This window comes from Amia ocellicauda, chromosome 3 (genome assembly GCF_036373705.1).
Source record: "Amia ocellicauda isolate fAmiCal2 chromosome 3, fAmiCal2.hap1, whole genome shotgun sequence".
In the NCBI taxonomy this organism is placed as follows: Eukaryota; Metazoa; Chordata; class Actinopteri; order Amiiformes; family Amiidae; genus Amia; species Amia ocellicauda.
Genome location: NC_089852.1, coordinates 32096519 through 32122492, shown reverse-complemented (window position 1 = coordinate 32122492; position 25974 = coordinate 32096519). Strand labels below are relative to the sequence as shown.

General features: G+C 41.0%; 1 pseudogene; it reads left to right on the top strand.

Moving 5' to 3' along the window:
- Window positions 1–6853: 6853 nt before the first annotated feature.
- On the top strand, window positions 6854–10653 carry LOC136745058 (olfactory receptor 4K14-like; annotated as a pseudogene).
- The last annotated feature ends 15321 nt before the right edge of the window (window positions 10654–25974 follow it).

Genomic DNA, 25974 nt, shown 5'->3' with positions numbered 1-25974 from the left:
TGTAGGGCCCGTAAAATGGCTGGTCCTACAAACAAAGCCAGACTGCAGCACTACCACGCAGGAGCACCCATGGACCGCCTACATATGGACATTCTAGGCCCATTCCCTAGATCTGTCTCTGGGAACAGATATATCTTGGTCATAATTGATCAGTTCACCAGGTGGGTTGAAGCTTTTCCTGTACCAGATCAAGGAGCTGAAACAGCTAAGAAACTTGTCTATGATTTCATTGCACGCTTTGGGTCCCCTCTAGAGCTGCATGCTGATCAAGGGCATAACTTTGAAAGTCTTTTGTTTAAGGAGGTGTGTCGACTTCTAACAGGCAGGCCGAGCGGTTTTACCATACACTTTTACAGATGATTCGCTGTTACGTTGACCAGAACCAAAAGAACACTTGCCTTTGCTCACAGCTGCATATCGCAGTGTGCCACATTCAATAACTGGCTTTATACCAAATAGATTGATGTTGGGCTGAGAGGTTCATCAGCCCCAGGATATATGACTGTGTGCTGCAGAACAGAACAGTGGTGTAGCGTAAGTTACACTTATAAATTTCAGTTAAAGAAGTGAATTTAAGTATCACCTTATCAAGAATCCTAGAATCTTGTAGAAGACGCAGACAACAATTCCAAAGATATAAATTCTCAAATGTATTAAAAACAAAGATAAAATGTAGCACCACACTAGTTATACAAAACAGGAAAAACTAATTAAAATTCACAAATCAAAGACAAATCACTTCCGTGACCAAATCAAAGACCATGGAATCGCATATGATAACACACAAAACGTTACACAAAATTACAAACACATTGACTACAATACTGGTTAGTAAGACGAAGGTGAGTCTCTCATTAGTATTGTTAGTCGGACATTAAATAACTAATGCAGGTTAGTATTTAAGTCAAATAAGTTTTACATTTGGGTGCAGAGAAAGATTCTATAATTTCTTTTTACCACAATTCTCCATAATTGATTACTGTTCAATGATTAAGGATAGGCAGGGCCACCTATAATCTAGTGTCTTTTAACCTGTGTCAATTTCAGACTAAACAGTTAAACAGGAATGAGAAGATATTTCTCGGTGTTGACAGATTTTATTTATATTTATATTTAAGAAAATTCTAAATGATATTACACATTCTAAAGTTTATGACTCACAGAATAACATTTCTAATTGATTTCTCAAAATGTCATGAATGATAAACTCCAAACTGTTCAACTTATCTGAACTACGTCGCAGAGAGGCCACTCTGTCCTCGGGATCAGATAAAAACACACAGCACGAGGTCCGTGTGGTTTGGAACAAAGGCAGTCCGGTTTCGCGAAAGTTGAGTTTTTTCCAAACAGATTTTCCACTGGTTTGAAAGCTCCAAGGGTGTGCACAGGATCTTCTTTGCAAGCAGGGTTTTCCACCGTAGTTAAAGCAGGGCCCTGTTCGTTTCCAAGGGTCAAGTTTCTTAAGACTCAATAGCTATTTAAATGACTGAACACTTTCGTATTGCAATCGACTTAGTTGTCCAACTGTAAAACTCCACTGATCAGATGGGTACAGACGGGCATGCGCAGTTTCTAAAGTTCTTTAGTTAATAAAGTCCTTTAAAATAATTCTTCGTACGGCTCAATCTCCTTCTCCCAGTTTAACTCTTCTGTTGCCGGCAAAGACTTAGTTGGTTTCCGGTTCCGTTTCTGGTGACAGAGCTACAGGTTGAGCTGTGGCAGCGAGTTACTGGTTCAGGTGAGAGAGAGAGAGTGCTGTGCACTACTTTTTATACCTGTCAGATCAATAGACGATTGGTTCTTGAGTTTGTGAGATTGGATTTCGGTTTCAGCCCCCAGTGTCCAATTGGAGGAGGCTTGATTTATGACTGATGTCAATCCATGACATCTTTTGGAAATGCCGGTTTGCCTGGGTTCGTTGCTCTGTTTCGGGATTTTGGCTCTTGTCCACTTCAAAGAGTTTTATGACCTCCACACCATATTCCCCACACATTTTCACAGCAGGGATTCCAAGCCATTTGGCCCATTCTAGGTGCCATCCTCCCAAGACTGCCACTTTGATGTAGAACAGTTCATGGGCCGATGAGCTCAGGAATTCTGGTAACTTTGGGGGAGAAATCTTCTTTAGATCAGAGCTCCAGCTCAGGGCTAGGATGCTCTATCAAAATACACCCCCCCTTAATGCTACAGTGGTGAACTTGATATTCCAGAATTTCTACAGAATCTGGAGGAAGGCCTGGCAGTATCTCCGCATGGCTCAAGTGCGACAGAAGAAGACGTATGACCTGTGAGCCAAGGAGAAGGCTTACAGTGTGGGGGACTTGGTCTACCTATGGGACAGTACCAAGAAGAAGGGTTTTAGTCCCAAGCTCCAGGCCCCTTGGAAAGGTCCGTTTGTGATTTCTGCATGCAATGGGCCAGTGCTGTAAGTTCAGGGTCACCGCGATAAGAAGGTGATGCATCACGACCGTCTGCAGCCATACTGTATCTCAGTGATGTGGTTCCATTACTGTTCAAGATAACAGATTTTAAATGTCAAGGGGATGTTTTATCTTTGTTTATATGGATTACCTGTAAAAACTAAAAAGTAGGATTTTCGTCCAAATCTGTACACTGGTAGCATATGTGAATGCAAATGCCAATTAGCACCAATGAAGCTTCAAACCTTTGTTCAGGAATGTGTTCTGGACCTTCAAATGTAAAAATTGACCCTTTGGGACAGCCCTAAAAATATTACATATATATATATATTATTAATAAAATTCAGGTTCCATTGTGTGTATGAAATGTAGGTACAGTCATGTCAGGTTTTTGAAAAAAGACCATATGTAATTTGAGTATTTCAAATAATTGATAGTTTGTGAATGCAACCCCGGTCATCAGAGAAAGAGAAACTACCCAGAGGGGGAGGGGCTTTGAAGTTACCCATGGTATGAACATCATATGTCTCAAAGCTACCTACTGGACCAGGGGAGTGTGTCATTCTAGCAGACCACCTCTTCCGTCTGCTTTAAATAGTGACCAATACTTCTTCTTTTGCCAGAGCTACACTTCCACGCAACAACACAGCTCTGGGCAGTTTCTCTTTCTTGGATAACCAGGGTTGCATTCAGAATGATGGTTTGCAAATGCAACCTTGGTTATCTGAAAAAGAGAACACTGCCCAAAGGGTGAGGGCCTAAGCCAGTTTCCATGGTACCTCATACAAAACATTCTATCATTGTTGCCTATAGACCAGTCCACACATCATTAAAACATTCCTTCCTCTTTCATGTTTTTATATATAGGGGGGAAACCACTGTCTTTCTTGGATACCAGGAAGTAGGGGGAATACAATCCCTTGTTCTGTTTTGGAAGGGACACTTCACGGATAACTCCTTTGTTCAGAAGCACAGCGATTTGTGCTCAAAGTGCTGTGCCCTTCAATGGGTCCTTCACTTGCATCCACACCACACCCTGGAAGGAGGTTGGGGCAGGTTTGAAATTGCAGGGAGTAGCCAAATTATATGATTTGGAGCACACAGGAGTCTGTTTGTGTGCAAGTGGTAAACACATTTATTGTTATTACACACAATATACACAGTGGTGCAGTGGTTAGTGCTGCTGCCTCACAGCTCTGGGGTCCCAGGTTTGAGTCCTGGCTTGGGGGACCTCTCTGTGTGGATTTTGTATGTGTCTGCGTGGGTTTCCTCCCACCGTCCAAAGACATGCAGGTTAGGTTGATTGGTCACTCTAAATTGCCCTTATTCTACTGCAACAGGTCAGTGACAGTACTTAATAAAGAGTCAAATTGGATACTTTGTCGTGTGGATGTAATTAAACCTCGCCTCCAAGATACCCTTAAACTGCACGAACACGACAATATAATAAGGTTCAAAGCCATCATAAAAAAAACTAAATTGCTACTGTCATGTCAGCAGACATTGGAACAGATTAAATTTAAACAATGTATTTTGGAAATATATACGATTACACAGATTATGTTTATTTAGTGTTTCACCAACACAGACAAGGAAGTTCAATACTCCCTGAGCTTACTGAGAACGTACTGGTACGTTCATACTGCTCAAAGGGTTAATAAGTATAAATGCCACTACATTTATCTTGAAGGTCTGTGAGTCTCAGTTAGGACATGGAAACGTTCTTGTCCTGTTCCACCACTCACAGGTCCAAAGTGGTGGCTAGGCTTATTTGTCTGCTGGCAAACAGCTCCTTGCTGCACCAAGGATGAAATAGTGTGTCTCTCCGTCTTCCTCTTCCCCCAGCCTTAAAAGCACTATGTTCACTCGCTCACTCCACTTCCAAGAGATCCTGATCTTGGTCATGTGAATCTCTCCTCTTCTCTCCATAAACCCCGGCTCATATGTCTACATAGAAGTGGGAGCAGATGAAAGTAATCAGTACCACTGAGGCCTTACTCCCAGGTTGGCCCATTGGGACCTCCGTAGTGGCCCAACCTCCGGAACACCCACCTCAGGTGCAAACACTACCTCCGGTTCTACAGGCTCTGCAATACCCCCAGCACTTATCTCAGGTGCCAAAGTCACTTCTGGCACTGCAGGCCCTTCAGCCTCTTTGGCGCCTACCTCTGGTCAAAGAGGAGGTTCCGCCAATGCTACAGGCGCAGGAAGGGCAGGAACCGCCACCTGCCAGGGAACAGACCACCATGCCAAGTCTACACCCTCCCCATCGACCCGCCCTTCTCTGCTACCCCCACCCTGAGGGGCAGGCACCTCAGGCAATGGTTCTCCTAGGCAGCACACTCGCAGGTGTCGGCGATTTATAGTTCTCCGTCATACAGCCCTTCTGGACAAATCCGGCAACAAGCACGGAGCAAATCTTCCTTGTACCATGCATCGAAAATGATGGACCCATACTCTCTCTCCTGGTAATAATGTGGGGCTTGTTGGCCATTGGGTGTGGCGCGCACCATCTTGCCCCTGTTGCCGGTGTGGCTTTTCTGAGGCGTAACAATAGGCCTTGGCCAACCCCCTATGATGCTTAGCCACCCACCCTTCCACCGTCCATGGCATAGCCAACGGCAAGGCTCCCGTAGTCATATCCACTGGTTGCCGAGCACTCCAACCAAATATCAGATAGAAGGGCGTGTAGCCGGTTACTCATGGGTGATGTTATTGTAGGCATGGACCAATTCTGTGATTCTGTGTTCCACCTCACCCACTGACCCAAGCAGAGAGAGCAGGGTCTGGTTGGAAAGCTCACACGCCCGTTGCCCAACTCGTTCGGTTTTCCCCAATGCCATAAACATTTGCTAGATCCCCCATCAGTTGAGATTCAAATGCAACACCCCTATCACTATATAGCCGTTCGCATACTGGAATATCCCGAAAACAAAACAATCATTACCAAGATATAAGGAAAATATAAGGTCATCAGGTTAGCCTAATGCCAGATGGTCAAAGTTAACTACCTCTAGGGCAGGGGTGGCTAACCCTGGTCCTGGAGAGCCACAATCCTGCAGGATTTCCAGGTCTCTCTAAATTATCAATTAATGGATACCTTGAACACAGAGACATTTTGCCTAATTAAGACCCATAATTGGGTCAATTAAGCAGTTAACAATCTGGATAGAACAAAAGCCTGTAGACCCTGCAGCTCTCCAGGACCAGGGTTAGCCACCCCTGCTCTAGGGGGTAGGAGGTGACTATAGAGCTCATGGGTCTCCTCTGGCTGCACCCTCGTCCAGGAGCATGCTGCCACCCAGCCCTATGCCATGCCAAAAGTATCTGGTCAGTACTGACAGGGTCCACCCCCCACTAGCATGACCCGTGGCTGCATGGTACTGTTTCCACATGTCATGCTCCTGGCCCTGGGCCACAACAATCTGGACTGTTTCTTTCCCAGTCGGGGACATCAGCTGGTGCTGGACCATACAGCCCTCCTGGATCTGTAGCCATTGCCACTCAGGCATTTGGCCTCTACCAGTCATCCCTGGTATTCAGCACGGGGAGTCTTCTCTGTGCCTAGGACTTCCCACCTGATTGTCTGTGTCCTCAGCCATAGCCTGCACCCGTAAATCCTCCCCCTGATTGACTTCTCCAGGCAACCTGGACAAAAGGTCAGCATTTTGATTAGTTGAATATCAAAAGTAAAGTTGGCAATCTAAGCTACCCACCGTTGGTCCACTGCCCCCAACCGAGCAGTGTTGTACTAAGGGGTTATTATCATTATATACCTTGAAAGTCATGCCCCACAGGTAATCTTAAAATTTCTCGATCACCGCCCCTTTTACGGCCAGCAAATAAAGCTTGAATGAACTGTAATTTTGATAATTGCGCTCTTGGGGGTACGCAATGACTCGCTCCCAGTCCCCTTGTACTAGGGACAACACAGCCCCTAACCGTGCTTAACTGGTATCCATGTATAGTCAAAAAGGCTTGGAGAAATCTGCAAATGCAAGAGTCAGAGCACTCACAAGTTTCTCTTTCAGACACTCAAAGGAGGCTTGGCAGGCAACTGTCCAGACGATCGATGCAGTCTTTTTTTAGGGTGAAGTCCCTACAGGCTATGTAAGGGGGCCACCAAGTTGGCATAAACCGCCTATAGTAGCCTACAAACCTTAGAAACGCCCTGACAGTAGAGGGTGCTGGCCAGTCCACCAAGGCTACTATATTCTCTTGGTCTGGTCACACTCTGCACTGGCTTAGCCAGTGGCCCAGATATCCCACATCCTTCTGAAGAAACAAGCACTTGCGTAAAAATCTGGAAGGTGGCTGGTGCATTACATAGCTCAAAGGGCATGCATTTAAACTCGTAAAGACCCATGGGGGTAGTGAATGCCATCTTCTTCTTGTCTTTCGGGTCTACTGCAACCTGCCAATATCTACTAGCCATGTCCAGCATAGAGTACCATGCGGCCCCGGTTAAGCTGCTCAGTAACTCCTCTATGCGCAGCAGATGGTAAGTGTCCTTGTAGGTGATGGCATTCCACTAGTCTACACAGAAATTGAGGGTCCTGTCCTTCTTCCATACCAGAACCACCGGGGCCGCCCCAGGGGCTACTGCTCGTTGTCATAATCCCCTTGTGTTTCATCCTTTTTTTATTGCTCTGTAATACAGTATGAAGACACTGTTATACCAACGGCAAAAGCCAAACCTTTCTCAAGCTATTTACTTATATTTTGCCCTGACAACGTATAATGTCCTGCATGCGTGCCTTTATACTCACATTCTCCACTACTTAAAGAGATGGCGTCCCGACATTTTTACACAGGTAAGTATTCTCACCATCACCAGGTTGCATCTTAAACAGGTAACAGTAATTGAGCAGTTTACTGTTAGTCCTACACTATTAACAGAAGGTGCATTCCCTTGCCATATTAGTTATTCCCTTTAATTAATACTATGGTGTCAATCAAATGGTCCACTGTGCACTGTGGTACTTCCGTGACATTTTACATAATCAAGTAGGCTACTGGTCAACTGGTGTATGTTTTGCAAGAGAGCAATGACCAACCTTTAACCATAGGAATCAAATGCAACTACACCTTTTACATTTTGGCCAAAAAACACTTCACAACATTCTAAGGGCTAATATGTCTTCCTTTTTCTTCTCTTCTTTTCATTCTAATCCTGTGTAATGCATGGGTACATGTCCTCAGCACAGAGTTCAGCTTTTTCTGGATAGTCTTCATGTATACATAATATCAGTGTATGTTTGGGTGTCAGTATTGTGTATTATTCTCTGGAAGCTCACGGTCTCCAATGGTTTTGAGGACCTTGCCACTGGGGTCTAATTTCTATTTCCCTCTTGGCAATCCCTCTATCCTTGACAGTAGGCTGCCCCAAGGCATTATACATCAGCATCCATGGTCAACGCCTTTCCCGCCTGGGATACCGGTGTGTAGGTGAATGTGGTGGTGAGGTAGGTGTGCCAGGTTCACTGTCAGATTCAGAGTGCAGGTTTACTTCCTTTCCTGTGGGGAGATAAAACTCATCCTCCACAGCGGCCTGTGGTAACTGACCTCCTGCTGTCTGGGGATGAAACTCCTCTACTGCTGGATTCAGTACTGTAGGGACTCATTGCTCTGTTGTAGGCCAGGCATAGTAGCTGTCTCGGGAGCCCTCTGAATCAGATTTACTGTCTGACCGTTCCTGAGAGTGTGAAAGACCAGAACTTTGTCTCCTGATGTTACTCTTTTCCTTTGCTTTGCTGTTTTTTGGTGGGAGGTTCTCTTCAATTGCCAAGTATGGAGTACTTGATGGAGTACTTTGACTTTCTCATTCCCACTTTCAGGTTTGACTTCAAAGACCGGACTGTCTTCACCTTTCCGTCCTACTACCACATACAGTTTATGAACGTATGAACGAATCTTCCCAGGCCTCCCTCTCTCACTCAGGTTATGAACCAAGACACAATTTCCCTGTTCTAGGTGGATGGGTAGTCTTGGATATCTGCTGAAAAGGAGAAGGAATGGGGAAAATCTTGTGGCTTCCCTAGTTGATCATTTTTCCAGTGTATCCCCATACCACGGAACACCACTCACTAGACAGCCTTGCAGAGTGACTAAATCGTTACTGTGTGAGGGGACAGGTGCGCAGTCAGCAAGACTACACAATATGAAGAGCCTGCTGGCTCTGTACATTACCAGCCTGATGGAAGCCGGAAGACTCCAAGTCGACTCACCCTTGAGATTGCTACGGTCGCGGACCCACTGGTGGGAGTGATCTACCATGGAGTGCAGGGCAGTGGCCATTCATTGATGGTTTTGGTGACAGCACAACACCAGCTTTGCCTGTCATAGCACAGGAGGGTGCCATGCCTCATTGATGCACCAATCATCTGGCTTCACACTTAGGCTGACCATTGAGGCCATGTTTGATCAGTCTCTATGAGCCAGAGAGCACTTGTGGCGGCTGGTGCAGGCATACCAACCCTCCGGCCCAGCCTCGAACAAAGGTGACTCACCCTCGTGTATGCCCACCACCTCCTAGGCCCCTGGACCCCTGGGTCCTGGCAAAAAGAGACAGTGTCAATGTGCATCACAGTATGAAGGAAAGCAAGACCTGCTTAAGTGACAGCATACAATAGCCTAAAGGCGACTTTGTTAGACAAATATATTCACGGTGGTCCCACGGTAACGACATGAATTGCATTTGCAACCTATCCTTATGAAAAACAAAATCTCAGTATTGAGGTGTTCCAGCACTAACCATTGTATATTAAATTACTGCATGTTACTTTCTTATCCTAAGCATTTACTGTGCATTTTTGGATCATTTGAAATACTCAAAAGGCATATCATCTCTTACACAAACCTAACTCTTCTGTACCTACATTTCATACACACACTTTGTGGGAAATAAGAACCCAGCTTGTTTTAATTATCGTATTTGTAATATCTTCTAACTCTGGTTAATTAACTCCAGTATTACAGAGCCACAGTCTCAAAGGTCTGTTTTCAGGCTTCAAATCTCAGTAGCCTCCATCGTGAAGGAGCTCTACATATAAAGCTTTACACTGAAGTGCAGACTAAGGAACAGAGATTCATGCTCTCTCTGCATCAGCCCTTTCATAGATTAATGTTTGTGAGTATTTTCATCATTCGTGTCAGTAATGAAGAAAATAAAAACAAATAAGAGCAGATTTAACTCAAACATTATACTTCATTGCTGTGCTTGTTATATTGTAACTGTATTTTTGTTATTATTTTCCCACTTAATTGATCTTCTACTTACGTTTGAAGGGACTTATTGGTACTCTTTGCTTCTTTAGGTACAGGGTTATTTGTATATTCCTGATACATCCCTTACTGCAATGTAGAACTCGTCCAGTGTTATAGTCTTCACACTCCATGGATTAAATGAAACGACATCTCATAAATACATTTTTTTTTGCTTTTACTCTTCTGGCTTACCTTTTGATATGTTTTTTCAATTTGACACTGATCATTACAGTCATAATTGAGAAAACCCTCCATGAGCCTATGTACATCTTCCTCTGTAACCTGTGTGTCAATGGACTGTATGGAACTGCAGGTCTGTACCCTAAACTCCTGTCTGACTTCCTCTCTGACTCTCATGTGATCTCATACGCTGGATGTTTGACTCAAGCATATGTGATCTACACTTCAGTTCAATGTGAATTTACCATTTTAACACTGATGGCTTATGACAGGTATGTGGCAATATGCAAACCCTTACAGTACCATGTATCATGACATCTCTAACTATCACCAAGTTTCTGTTGATTTCTTGGATTCTTCCTTTCTGTGAATTAACAATTGCTTTATTCTTAACTATCAGTCTGCCTCTTTGTGGATCTCATATTGACAAACTATACTGTGCTAACTGGTGAATTGTAAAGCTGTCATGTGTAGATAAAACTATTAACAATGTCTATGGTTACGTTTTGATACTTATACATGTTTATCAAGCCCTTTTTATTGTTTTTCCTTACTTCCACATTATTAGGGATTGTTTAAAGTCTAGTGAAGAGTAAATTCATGCAAACCTGTTTGCCCCATTTGATTTCATTAATCGGCTTCACAATCAGCATAGTTTTTGATGTCATGTACAGTAGATATGGTTCAAGGAACAGTGGCAGTGGAATTTCTACTCATCCCTCCTCTTTTAAATCCCCTTATATATGGCTTGAAACTGAATCAGATTTGGAGAGTTATAAGAACATAAGAACATACGAAAGTTTACAAACAAGAGTAGGCCATTCAACCCATCGTGCTCGTTTGGTGATCCAAGGATCCTATCCAGTCTATTCTTAAATGTTCCCAAACTTTCAGCTTCTACCAAATTTCTGGGGAGTTTGCCTTGAAGCCCAATTTCCATTTGTGTCCCTGGGTGCGTGTGTCCCTGCTGATCTGGGGGTGCTCTGGGAGATTATGAGGGTGTTCAGTAGAGATGTGCATATTCTGAATTGAGAGACACCAAAATCAGAATTTTTTTAATTTCTAAAACATATATTCTTTTTATATCTTGAATCATTTTATTGCCATTTCCATGACTTTTTCTTACTAATTTTGTTTTTATAACAAGGTGTATGTTACATAAATATATACATTTATGTCCTATTGGTGAATACTTTTCTCACCAACAGTGTTTCTCAATAAAGTTAATTGCTACTGTATTCAATAATAATGGAGTATTAGTACTTCATAAAGAGGCTGCAACAAGGATTTGAACACTGTATGTCCACCTCTATACGTGGTGTTTTTGGTCACTGCTGTACTGCATGATTATACTCACATCTCAACCAGCACAATAACGTATTGAAACACTCTCTTATGTCTGTGAGACTTTACTTTACTGGTCACTTTCCCATCTCAGATTCCTGATCTGACATCCATTAAGCCGCTCTGGGTTTGTCCTAGAACCCGTAGCACAAACACACATTCCACAGTGCCTTCCACTGTGCTGAGGAGGGAATGGTACACTGTGTCAGATGTTACAATAAATGTCAGTTTTAATAAAGTAAACTTCAATTTGTAAAATAGATTACTTCAAAGTCAAATGAAATCACACTTTAGGCAAAATAAGCATTAACTTATCTACAAAGAAGACATGCATTTTTGTGGACTGGAGCCAGGACGAAGGGAGCAGAGCGCAGTGTATGGGGCTGGGATGAGACAGGAGCTGAAATTGTGTGGTGGTGGTGGCAAAGACGGCTTTCCCTGGCATAGTGGATGGCACACCCGTGACTAGAAGATGGCAATTCCTGGTGCGGGTGGAGAATGGCTGGCGAGGACGGTGAACCCGTGGTTAGAAGACGGCAATCCCTGACGTGTGGTGGAAGAAGCCATTTGGGTTGGAGTATAAGGGGAGAGCCGCCACTGCCTGTGCCTCCCATAGATTTAGGTGTTTTTTCCTGTGCCAATGCACCCGTGGCACGGGAAAAAACACCTTCATTTTAAAATCTGACTACGCCACTCTGATTTGTACGGAGTCCGAGAACTCATTCCGCACTCTCTCCGCACAAGACATTTGAATCTCGGCACACCAACAGGACACCACGTTCAATTCATGTATAATTTTCACAGAAAGCAGAAAGCAGATCCATAAAAAGACAACCACAATACATTAGAAGGACAATTACTAATAAACTACAACTGATTTAAAATGTCTTTACTGGCCTGGGCCATAACTATAAAATCCCTACCCTAATCTAAACAAAAATAGGGAAGAAAATATAACGATCCTAACTAGGGCTGTGCAATATGGACAAAAACGTACTATCACGATTTTTTGACAGATATTTCGATTTCGATTTTAATCGCGATTTTGGCAAAATATTTCCTTACTCACACATTTTACATTCATAAATGCATTTTGGTGTCACATCATGTCTCTAGAACAGACATAAGGCAAAATAAACATTTAGTAAAGCTGTCACATCATGTCTCTCGAACAGACATAAGGCAAAATACACTCACCTAAAGGATTATTAGGAACACCTGTTCAATTTCTCATTAATGCAATTATCTAACCAACCAATCACATGGCAGTTGCTTCAATGCATTTAGGGGTGTGGTCCTGGTCAAGACAATCTCCTGAACTCCAAACTGAATGTCTGAGTGGGAAAGAAAGGTGATTTAAGCAATTTTGAGCGTGGCATGGTTGTTGGTGCCAGACGGGCCGGTCTGAGTATTTCACAATCTGCTCAGTTACTGGGATTTTCACGCACAACCATTTCTAGGGTTTACAAAGAATGGTGTGAAAAGGGAAAAACATCCAGTATGCGGCAGTCCTGTGGGCGAAAATGCCTTGTTGATGCTAGAGGTCAGAGGAGAATGGGCCGACTGATTCAAGCTGATAGAAGAGCAACTTTGACTGAAATAACCACTCGTTACAACCGAGGTATGCAGCAAAGCATTTGTGAAGCCACAACACTTACAACCTTGAGGCGGATGGGCTACAACAGCAGAAGACCCCACCGGGTACCACTCATCTCCACTACAAATAGGAAAAAGAGGCTACAATTTGCACAAGCTCACCAAAATTGGACAGTTGAAGACTGGAAAAATGTTGCCTGGTCTGATGAGTCTCGATTTCTGTTGAGACATTCAGATGGTAGAGTCAGAATTTGGCGTAAACAGAATGAGAACATGGATCCATCATGCCTTGTTACCACTGTGCAGGCTGCTGGTGGTGGTGTAATGGTGTGGGGGATGTTTTCTTGCCACACTTTAGGCCCCTTAGTGCCAACTGGGCATCGTTTAAATGCCACGGCCTACCTGAGTATTGTTTCTGACCATGTCCATCCCTTTATGACCACCATGTACCCATCCTCTGATGGCTACTTCCAGCAGGATAAAGCACCATGTCACAAAGGTCGAATCATTTCAAATTGGTTTCTTGAACATGACAATGAGTTCACTGTACTAAACTGGCCCCCACAGTCACCAGATCTCAACCCAATAGAGCATATTTGGGATGTGGTGGAACGGGAGCTTCGTGCCCTGGATGTGCATCCCACAAATCTCCATCAACTGCAAGATGCTATCCTATCAATATGGGCCAACATTTCTAAAGAATGCTTTCAGCACCTTGTTGAATCAATGCCACGTAGAATTAAGGCAGTTCTGAAGGCGAAAGGGGGTCAAACACAGTATTAGTATGGTGTTCCTAATAATCCTTTAGGTGAGTGTAAATAAGAATACAGGTAATCAAACCACCAAAACAAAATAACAACCCAGACTGAACAATCTCTCAAAAAACAGAGACTAGAACAATGACAGAAACTAGCTGCTTTACTGGTTTAAAGGTTTTTTGCTAAGAAAACCAGCATGTGAACCATTTCTGGCTTCAAGCATGAACGCTGACATGTCATCACATTTCCTCCTGTACTAAACACCCTCTCTGATGGTGAGCTTGTAGCATAAATACACAGGTACTTTTGTGCAAGCCCGCTCAATCTTGGGAAGCTTATATCTGATGTAGTTTCCACCATAGCAGAGGATCTTCCTCACTGTCAATGGAGGAGGTAAGCAGGTAGCTGTTCACCTCCGAGGCAATTGCTTCTTCAAGTTGCAGAGATGCTGGCATGGCTGAGACAGTCTTGAAGAAGCTTCCCAAAGACTTCTTTGCTTTTTATGCTGATGCAGGTAGATCTGTGTCTACATTCTCCCTGCCTGTAGTGCTCTCAGCATTCATTGCATCCTATGAGAATGCACAGAACAGATAGAAAATACATATTACACTGTTTATCTAGTATTAAGGCATGACTGTCCCACTCAACTTACCCAAACAACAACTCACCTTGTATGAAATCTCTTTCATATCAGACATCACCCTGGCCTTAATGTTTGGAAGTTTATCAACAACAATGTAGCTTGTCTTGAATCTTGGATCTAAGAATGATGCCATATCCATCAGTTCTTGTGTATCTTCATCATCATAGTTTTTATTGATGTAGTCAGGTATCTTGGATTTTATTGTCTTGGTCAGGTCAGAATCCTCATCCTCCACAGCCAGTACCTTTGTGTTGAATAGATGAAGAATTGGTTTCAGATATGACACACTGATATAGTCCTTGCCGGACAGAGCATCTGTGAACTCCTGAAGTGAGCTCACAGATTCAAGGACATCTATGTCCTGCCATTGTGGCACCAGGTGTCTTGTTTTATGGTCAACTGAAAGGACCTGCGACAGTGCCCTCTGTTGTTCCAAAACCCTTTCTATCATCTGTTTTCTTGAGCCCCACCTTGTTGGACACTCTGTTATGAGTGCATGCTTTGGAAGCTGAAGTTCTTCCTGGGCTTCAGTTAATGCCACCTTTTTCTTCCAACTATGAGAAAAATGCCCCACCAACTTTTTGCACAAGACTGTGTCTCAGGAAATGTGAGGTTCATCCTTAACTGCATTTTCTAAAAAATAAGACAATGTGCATTTAAATTAAAAGTGTCAAGGGTCTTACTTCAAACCTTGAAACAAGATAAAATTGCAAAGTTCTAAAACAAAAAAGTACTTCAGCAAATACATTTGAAATTGATGTTTATATTTAAAATTCACCCTGGTTCTGTTTCTTATTAATAATAACATGATTATTAAGGGCAATTTTTACAGGGCTGTCTAGAATACTCTATTCTGATTGGTCAATAGCACCACATGGCGGTCTATTTCTTAACTACTGCAAATTTGAGGTCATCTATCCTACTTCAATCACTATTGTCCACTATATCAATGTCCATTCAATTACAGGTAGCATTGTAATAAGCAGGATAATATACAATCGCAAAATAAATAATTCGGCGTGAGAAAAGACTGTTTACACTATATGGGTTCATTTTGCAATATTTTTTAAGGAAACTGTAATGAAATGAACAAAATGGAATAAATAAATGATTGCTACAATATTCACTTATAAATTCCTAATATACTTTTAAATGTAGATAAGAAAAAAAAAATACCAATTGCAAGATGCAGTCTGTGTCCAAAGCATTGTAATCTTGTCCATTTGTTCAAAGTGACAGCCTTCACTATGTTTGATCCATTATCTGTGGTGATTGACACTTTATTATTATTATTATTATTATTTTTATTTCTTGGCAGATGCCCTTATCCAGGGCGACTTACAACATAAGTGCAAAAATACAGAGAAGTACAAGGCATCAATCATTACAAGTTCAACTTAGCTAAAACATAACAATTCAAAATACATTTTACAGATTCCAATTTACAATTTACACAAGTACATTAAGAGACTTCCTACATCCTGGACGGTGAAATCTAAGTGCTGTCAAGATGTAGGGTTACAGGCGAGGGCTACGGGAAAGGGAGCAAGGAGGAAAACAATCAAGAACGCGAGGAGCATAATAAGCTGAAGTGCTATCTAGCAGGGAAAGAGGACTAATATTACAAGTGCTGTCGGAAGAGATGCATCTTGAGTAAGCGCTGGAATGAGGTCAAGGACTCTGCTGTTTTGACTTCAGTGGGCAGGTCGTTCCACCACTTAGGGGCCAGGGATGAGAAGGAGCAGCTCTGGAGGAGGGAGAGTGGAGAGGAGGCAGAGTTAACCTTCTGGCACTGGAGGAGCGCAGTGGTCTGGAGGGGATGTATGGAGAGACGAGTGACTGAAGGTAGCTTGGTGCAGTGTGGTCAAGACAGCGGTAGGTGAGGGTCAAAGTCAAAGGGACACTTGCTGCTCCTCACAAAGTCCCCAGGAAACCAAAGCATCTCTCAAAACCTGAGACAGATTTTCTCCAGTGTGGTCTTCAGGAAAGTATGCCGTTTGCAAGCATTGACTTTTAATTTCAAAATCATCAATGATAAGTGCACCGTTAAACTTATATAAGGCTCTGAAGTTCTGCTTGACCACATATCTGAAGTGGTTGCATAGTATTTCACTTGTTTTAGCTCAGATTCAACACCGGCCTTGCATTTGGTATACATTTCAGGGATGGCAACTCGTGAAAAATAACTTTGCGATGGCAGTTGGTATCTCTTATCCAGTGTCTAGCATTTTTTGGAAGCCGGCTTTACTGACGATGTACGCGGGCACCATGTCTTTGCATAAATGATATGTGATGGCGTCAGTTATTTCTTTATGCCCTTTTGAGCTCCTCTCGTATGGTGTGCAGATCGGAAATGCCTGTGTTATCGATTTTTGTTCACCTGGTCCGGAATGCATTTGGGATGTGCTTTTGTTCATGTTGAGGGACTTTGTCAACTTGTGTTGCTCGTATAGTTCTTTATGGCGCTGTCTCAGGTGTTGGAACATATTTGTGGTGTTACTCTGTTTTGTCACAACAATAGTTTGACAGGTCTTGCAAATTACCTGGGTCTGTAACACATCTTCTCTCCTGTATCCAAAATATTGCCAAACCACGGATGTCATTTTTTTTTCGGCACTAAGTCATTATTCAGTCCTGAATTAATCTTCTCTGTTTCTGTGCTTTCCTGCATAGTCGTTACCCCACTCTGTTCTGTTCTTGCACTAGATCCCCTTGGAATCCACCACACTTTCTCCTTCCTCTACCGCTAAAAATCTAGGAGTCACCATCGATCCTGCGCTCTCCTACACTCAGCACATCACCAAACTGACACGCACCTGTAAATTCTTCCTGAGCAACATAAGACGGATCCGTCCCTTCCTCACTGACTACTCGACTCAGCTGCTTGTCCAGTCACTGGTCCTCTCCCGCCTGGACTACTGCAACTCCCTCCTGGCCAGCCTGCCTGCAACTACTACTTGCCCGCTTCAGCTCATCCAGAACTCTACGGCTCGTCTGGTATTCTCTCTCTCCCGATTCGCACACGCTACTCCACTGCTCTGCTCCCGATACCGGCACGCATTCAGTTCAAGACATTGACCCTCACCTACTGCTGTTTCGACCACACTGCACCAAGCTACCTTCAGTCCCTCGTTTCTCCATATATCCCTTCCAGACTGCTGCAGTCTTCCAGTGCCAGAAGACTAACTCTGCCTCCTCTGCACTCTCCTTCCTCCAGAGCCGCTCCTTCTCATCCCTGCCCCCTAAATGGTGGAATGACCTTCCCATTGAAGTCAAAATAGCAGAGTCCCTGACCTCCTTCCAGCACTTACTCAAGACACATCTTTTCAGACTGTACTTGTAATTTAGTCATATACTATTCTGTAAGATAGCACTTATACAATATTTTGTCATTCTACTTGCCTTGCTTTACTAGTACTCATATTGTTTCAGGGTTGGGGAGTAATAGAATACAAGTAGCGGTGTTCTATAATCAGATTACAGAATTTTGATACTTGTATTTCCGTTATGTTACTCCTGTCAGACGAGTACTCTGATTACCGATACTTTTTTAAATGAGTAAGAGATTAATGATTACTTATACATAATTTACATTAAAGTGTACAAGTGTAAGGGAATCTGAAGGGGTCTGCGTGTAGTATTTTTGCAACATTGTTTTTATTTATGGTCTCTAGCCAAAGAGCGGCTGATTCAGCGCTGTAGAACCCGTCTTGGAAATAATTGGAAAAGATGTTGAGCTAATAGAATTTTATTTACAATCCAGCTTGGAAGCACTACGTCAAGGAATTCCTTCAGTGAGAACTTAGTGTTTACAAACATGAGTGAAGCTTTATAGGAAGATGACGTAGAATATTGTGGCCATTCATCCAATCAAAATGTCAGAGTCTGTTTAAGATCTGTCTTCCCATGGAGAGTTGTTGGATCCAAAAACCAGATGTCTGTCTTTGATGTGCACCAGGAAGATGTGATCCCATGGTCGTCATTTAACAACTGTCAATCAATCATTAACATATACAGTTCCTGCCTATCTGGAGAAATGATTAAGTCCACAAACAGATTTTCAACAAACAGCTGTAGGCTATTTCGGCACTGTGTGATCTTTTATTACTAACAGGAATTTCTAACAAATTAACCTTGTTGACCTTTTTCTTAGCCTGCTAAAGCTAATTTGCTCAGTCTGAATACAAGCTATTTCTATTGCTAGTATTAATATAAAACATTATATAATTATCACAAAACACTTTCTTCAACTTTCCTATACAGAGTCTTCAGGCGCCATTCTACAAAAAGCATCAGAATGGAGCTGCTATATAGTCAGCATCCCAGCCAGTAACACACAGCTCTAAAACTGTGGCCGCTGTGGCAACATTGTGTGTGAGCAGGGATTTAACTCGTGGCAGTACAGGCAATTGTTCACTTCCAAAGAAAGAAAATGGAACAAATATGAAAGTACATTACAAGATGTGCCTACCACGGGACAATGTACTGTCTGCTTCAAAGGACTAAACTTAAAATTAAAAAAAAGTAAGATGTTATTTTTGAAATGTGTGCAACAATTATAACAATTACAATTATGCTTGACATGCGAGTAGAAAATACAAATTGTAATAATTATAATAAATACGATTTAATAATTACATATTTTTATGAAAGCATAATAAGCAAAATGGCAGCACAGAAATAGTATAACCAAAAACGTTATTGATGGTTTGTATTTGCAGTAATAAGTTATCCTATCTCAATTTAATATACATCCACGTACATTACAAATAGTTCCTGTGCATCCTAGCTGGTTCTGTGACCTTAACAATGAAAGACTTAATATAATACCAAAATAACAACATACAGCGTGTTTATAGCCTAAAAAAAAACAAATCGCACAAACTGAATAAACTAGTTCTAACCCGTGGCGTGCTATGTGGTGCTCTTCAACAGAGTGTGCGTTCAGGAAATCCTCACGTGTCAAACCTTTAAACTTTTACAAACTGATAGATATCAAGGTAAGAAGTCAATAATGTGTTAATTGCATAAACAAGATGCATAACATTTCTCACTTGTTACATTGAAATTGAAACTGGTGATGACAATAACATGGATAACAATACATGGCGTCCAAATCCCCTTTATTATAGCAAGTTGCTTGATCCGTGTATCTTCACAAATAGAACAAAATAAACTGTAGATTTTTTTTGTTGGTTTTGTTGTTGTTAATTTGTTAAGTTCATATTATTCACAAGGATTTGCAAAATATCTTGCTCGACTAACAGTTTATCACAGTGCTGCCCTCTCCAAGTGGAAAGAAAGCTTCTTTAATTATGTAGGTTTTTCACCGAGCTGACACAAATTATCTGTTTAGTTTTGTTGATTTGTATAGCAGCAAGTGTATTACTTTGAACAGGACAAAGAGATTCATATGAACAAGAGTGTCTGTGAGGCAAAAAAGTTCAACTTTTAGTTCCCCACAGCAAAACAGATAACCGTTTTAAAACCCCTAATCCTTCCATACAAATATAGGACTGCTCGTTTTAAAATCATAGGTCTGCGTAAAGACACTTTCATAGAGTTCCATAGGAAACGCACTTAGGTGTCTACATCCGGTAATGCCTTATTATTTGTCTTGCAGCAGACTACGAGAAGTCCAGAAGAAAAGCCGCCAAAGCAGAGGTGGAGTCAGATCTGCAGCGGAATAAACGATCTAGAAAGTAATATACATAGTTGTGCAATTTATTGCATTTATTGCAGTGTACTTTACAGTTGCTAAAGAGAATGGTGTATTATTTTTTGTCAATGCTAAATGTAGATTAAACCATTAATAACGCTTGTCACAGTGCTTTAGAAATTACCCATTTACCATTTTTACAACTTATAAGTCTGGTTGACAATTTTTTTTTTACATAATAGGAACTTGTAATATAATGAAAGTAACAGTTGTATAATTATTTGTTTTTTATTTTTTTATAGACGTAATAAAAGATATGATTGCGAATCCTCAGACAGTGAGGAAGGTGCACCGGTAGGAAGAAAAAATAACTCAGTTCCTGTTCTACGACCACCACCACCACCTTCACCATCAACAACACTATCACCACAACCAACACTGACACCATGTCCACCAACACCACCAACACCAACTCGGACATGGTCATTGCCACGTGGATCACCACCACTTATTCAGCCACCACCACCATTGAGTCCAAGGTCACCCAGAAGAACATCACTTGAGCAAGTGACTGGTATGTTTTATGTAGCTCTTTGACTTCTCGTTATATAAAATCAGTTTGTCAACCATAAAAGTTAGGTTTCAACATTTATATTTCTTTACAGTAGTTTTCAGAATGGACTATGATGTAGCAGAAACAGCTTAAACAGGTCCAGAATTACTCCTGTGTTCACTATTATAATAAATACATAATGAGGCTGAGGACATATCAACATATTTAAACAGAATGTGAAGTGAACAAAATCAAAAACTGGAAGTTTTTTAAGTTTACCAATTTATTTGATTTTCAAGTTTTTCTTTAGTAAAGTAAAATGTAACAAGCTGTTAACCTTATTTACGATGACCCTGAAGTGCAATACAGAACTGCAAATTTGAAAACACCACAACAAATTCAAAAGCATAATTACAAATTAGAAATTAGAACTCTAAAGTTGATTGCAGCAGTGATTGACAGGTTGTTTTTCCTCTAATCAGAGATGCTTTCTTATGTTTGTACCCTTTTGAGTTAATGTTATTGGGTTTTCCAACTTGCAGTTGTGTTTTGCACTTTGGGGTCAATGTACTAAACAATTTTTTAGATTAAAAAAAAATCAGTATTAAATAATCTTGTCACTGCTTTTTGAATTTGATGACATCAAACAGCCTGCTATCTCAACAGTTTTTGTTAGGAGCAATACTCAATCATAAGTGAAAACTATTAGATAGCTAATACCTTTTGAATTTTGCAGCAAGGGACCATCACCTTGTGACCTCCATAGAAGAGATCAAATGTGAGCTGGCTATTTTGAAGAGGATGGTGGCAAATATAGCAAAGCAGTTCAACAGTGGTTCTGAGGTGGCACTGCCAGATGATGTCTCCTTGCCACTGAAGACATTTGAACATGTGGACAGCCTTGAACAACTTTTAGAAGAAAAGAGCTACAAGGATCAAATGGTAATATTCATTATAAAAAGAGTGATAGCAGATAAAAGTTATTTGATATACCAGTAGAAAAATCCTACAAATAAAAAAAGAGCAATAACTTAAAAAAAACTAATTATATATGGCTAACAAAAACATAACAGTTAAATGTAAATGCATTCACACTTAGCATTGCAAAATGTTAACTATACTATACCTACCACTATTAGGGATAAATCTACACTTATCAAAAAACATGTTCTTTATGGGAGAACATGTAAGTAGCATTGCTGTCTTAAGTTTAAAGCCATAGTTAATTTCTGCTTTAGTGCAAACAGTGAATATTTTTTGGGTGTATATCAGGACTATACGGTTTGCTCTGCAACTCGGGTTCAATTGTGGCTGACCAAGTGCCTGCAGACTTGGGCTGGGGACAAGGAGACCAGGTTTTCCAAATTGGGTCCAAAATAATAATAATAAAAATAACTATATAAGGACTAACACATCACAGCACTTGCAGTTTTGCAAGAATGCTTATAGCAACAGGTCATTCTTGCTCTTAACTTAACCCCAACTATTCTTCTTTTTGATTTTGTCAGACTGCCTTCCTTGGAGTAATTGGTGGGGTGGATTTTCCTACTGCCGTCCGCAGAATTATGGCGGCCTTAATTGGTAATGAATTAGCAACCAAATTCAATTGGAAGGGACTTGGTATCAAAAGATAATTTTATGACCTCAAACTTTGAAAAGTGATTGCTGGTGAGCAACTTTGCCTGTGCAGAACCTTAACATTAGTTAAAACATTTGATTTTAATATTCATATTTAGTAAACCTGCATGATATGTTAAATAAATGTTATGTTAAGAATATTATGAAATAAACATAGAAGTATTGAAGTACTTGATAACAAGAGGGGTGATATGGTGTTGGGTTTGGGGAATTCCACTGTATTTTTGGTTGAAGTTATACAAGTCTGCAGTCTACTGTATTTTACATCTTTACATATTTATTCAAAATGCATGAATTAAGCTTACAAATACGTGAAAGTGTGAGATAGCATGCTTTTCCAGATCAGTAAACTTGACAAGTCTGATTTTTTAATTTAATAATTTAGTATTAATTCATTCTAAAAACAAGTCTCTAATATGTTTGTGTCCACCAGCTTCTGTGAGAGCAACATTATGGCAGATGACCGAATTACATTTTTTTTATTGATTTGATATTTTAGATGCTGTACACCGTAATCCATTGACTAAAACAGCACATCACTCTGAAATTGAGATGGCAGCCATGCTATGGCTGAGAAATGCACGAGATCAGGCAGGCGGAAGCGCCTGTTGCAAGCAATGAGAAAACAGCAGGAGCAGCAGGAGCAATAACAAAATCAAGTAAAAACCTTCACCCACATACAAAGCCTGCTAATGATGGTTACCTTTTTTGCTTGTCAGAGAGAACCCATGGTTTGTAGGGGAGTTTGTAATTTCTGAGTGGGTGAGCTAATGGGTCAAAGTTTTTATTTGGTCTGGGCCTATGTTATTTTTATTTATTATTCTTGTTTGTTTAGCACACACCCTTTTCAGGGTGACTTACACTTTTCACAAAATGTTAGATTTTTTATGTATTATTAATAATTCAGATTGTTACAACTTTGGGGAGTAAAATTCTATTTTAAATGTAATTTGTGTTGTTAAATGTTCCCATATATGTTTAATTGTATAATATATGGTAAAAAAGTATGATTGTTATAATTCTATTCTTCTTCTTCTTCTTCTTCTTCTTCTTCTTCTTCTTCTTCTTCTTCTTCTTCTTATTATTATTATTATTATTATTATTATTATTATTATTGTTATTCTTATTACAATTTGTATACAGTGCTTTGATGAAAGGGAGGAAAAGAGAGAGTCTAAGGAATAAAGAGCAGTGAAGTCCAGTCTGTTCTTTTTTGTGTTTTCTTCAGCCCTTGAGACTCTTTTTTGTGTATTTTTGTTCAGTTTCTATGTAAATAAATATGGGCGGAAGCCTTTAACACCTACAGTCTCCTGTCTGAGACCTTTGTTGTAAATTAACTGCATTTTTAGAGAACTTAAAGTATACTATATACTACTAGATATGCAAAATACTTATGTTCTTAGATTGCAAGTAGACTAGATGAATTTGAAATTATTATTTCAGAAGTAAACTGTTATTATTAACATAATTTAATGTAAGTGTACTATAAATGGACTAACAACAATTTGTTAATGTTAACAATTAACAAGTACCTGTACCTTTAAATGTATGCTTGAAGTACAGGTACTAGCCTGTACTGTATTCTTACTCCTTTAAAGTATATATGGATTATAGTAAAATGGTTATAAATCACATTACTCTATACTTGAAATACACATACAATTATATTGTCAATTATATATAAACACATATATGTTTTGACATTATTGCAATTCAAATTAAGTAGTGCCCACATGAGACCCACAGTGGCCCAACATGGGCTACAATAACAGAAGCCCACACTGGGCCAGTGACTTGGGGCCAGAATGGCGCCAATGTGCAAATTTACATGGGTCCCAAAATGGCTGCCAGCTATGGGCCAATATCTTTGCCCATGTTGGGCCATTGCTGGGCCCATGTGGGCATGTTTGCTGGGACAGTACACGTCTTATGTTCACCCTTTCAACTCTATTGAATAGAGCCAGCGATTCTGCACAGTTCAGTATACACTCACCTAAAGGATTATTAGGAACACCATACTAATACTGTGTTTGACCCCCTTTCTCCTTCAGAACTGCCTTAATTCTACGTTGCATTGATTCAACAAGGCGCTGAAAGCATTCTTTAGAAATGTTGGCCCATATTGATAGGATAGCATCTTGCAGTTGATGGAGATTTGTGGGATGCACATCAAGGGCACGAAGCTACCGTTCCACCACATCCCAAAGATGCTCTATTGGGTTGAGATCTGGTGACTGTGGGGGTCAGTTTAGTACAGTGAACTCATTGTCATGTTCAAGAAACCAATTTGAAATTATTCGACCTTTGTGACATGGTGCATTATCCTGCTGGAAGTAGCCATCAGAGGATGGGTACATGGTGGTCATAAATGGATGGACATGGTCAGAAACAATGCTCAGGTAGGCCGTGGCATTTAAACGATGCCCAATTGGCACTAAGGGGCCTAAAGTGTGGCAAGAAAACATCCCCCACACCATTACACCACCACCAGCAGCCTGCACAGTGGTAACAAGGCATGATGGATCCATGTTCTCATTCTGTTTACGCCAAATTCTGACTCTACCATCTGAATGTCTCAACAGAAATCGAGACTCATCAGACCAGGCAACATTTTTCCAGTCTTCAACTGTCCAATTTTGGTGAGCTTGTGCAAATTGTAGCCTCTTTTTCCTATTTGTAGTGGAGATGAGTGGTACCCGGTGGGGTCTTCAGCTGTTGTAGCCCATCCGCCTCAAGGTTGTACGTGTTGTGGCTTCACAAATGCTTTGCTGCATACCTCTGTTGTAACGAGTGGTTATTTCAGTCAAAGTTGCTCTTCTATCAGCTTGAATCAGTCGGCCCATTCTCCTCTGACCTCTAGCATCAACAAGGCATTTTCGCCCACAGAACTGCCGCATACTGGATGTTTTCCCCTTTTCACACCATTCTTTGTAAACCCTAGAAATGGTTGTGCGTGAAAATCCCAGTAACTGAGCAGATTGTGAAATACTCAGACCGGCCCGTCTGACACCAACAACCATGCCACGCTCAAAATTGCTTAAATCACCTTTCTTTCAGTTTGGAGTTCAGGAGATTGTCTTGACCAGCACCACACCCCTAAATGCATTGAAGCAACTGCCATGTGATTGGTTGGTTAGATAATTGCATTAATGAGAAATTGAACAGGTGTTCCTAATAATCCTTTAGGTGAGTGTATACATGTCACCATAAGTTACGATTTCACTGAGAGAGAAGAGGACGAAGTCGTGTTCCCCCGTGTTGCATCGTTAACATATAAACAGGAAGTCATGCACTCGTTGTGATCTCAGTTTGAAATGACTTTCAATTGAAAGCAATAACCCACCACTACAGATTCAGCAACGTCATTGCTGTTGTAACACTGTTTATTTTCATGTATTTACTTTAATACCTTGCATTACTGTGTGTTGAGAATCACATTTAAGAATATTTTTTACTTTCACTTTCGGTTTCTCGCTGGCTTTCCTTCACGGTTTCTCTACAGCTGAAACAACCCTCACTACAAACACATCTCAGTTTACACTATTTGTATTTCCATGCAGAAGTGTCTGTGTGTTTAAAACAATAGTTTCCACTCTAATACTGTTGCAAGTGACTGATAGTGTTTTGTTGTTACGATGTACATGCCCAAGATGGCCGCTTTGTGTTTTTTCCTCAGTGCTCTTTGTGGTATATGCTGCTACACACAGTAATGCAAGATTTATCATTCCTGATAAAACAATGTTTGAAAATTGTCATTTTTTGTTTGGACTACAAACAAGATGGCTACCAAACCGTGTCACATTATGCCGCAAGTGACCATACCATAGACTCCTACATCCATGCCAAGTTTGGTGTGTTTTTAACCAGCGGTTCAAATGTTATAGACATTTGAACATATTCTGGTGGAAGATTAGACA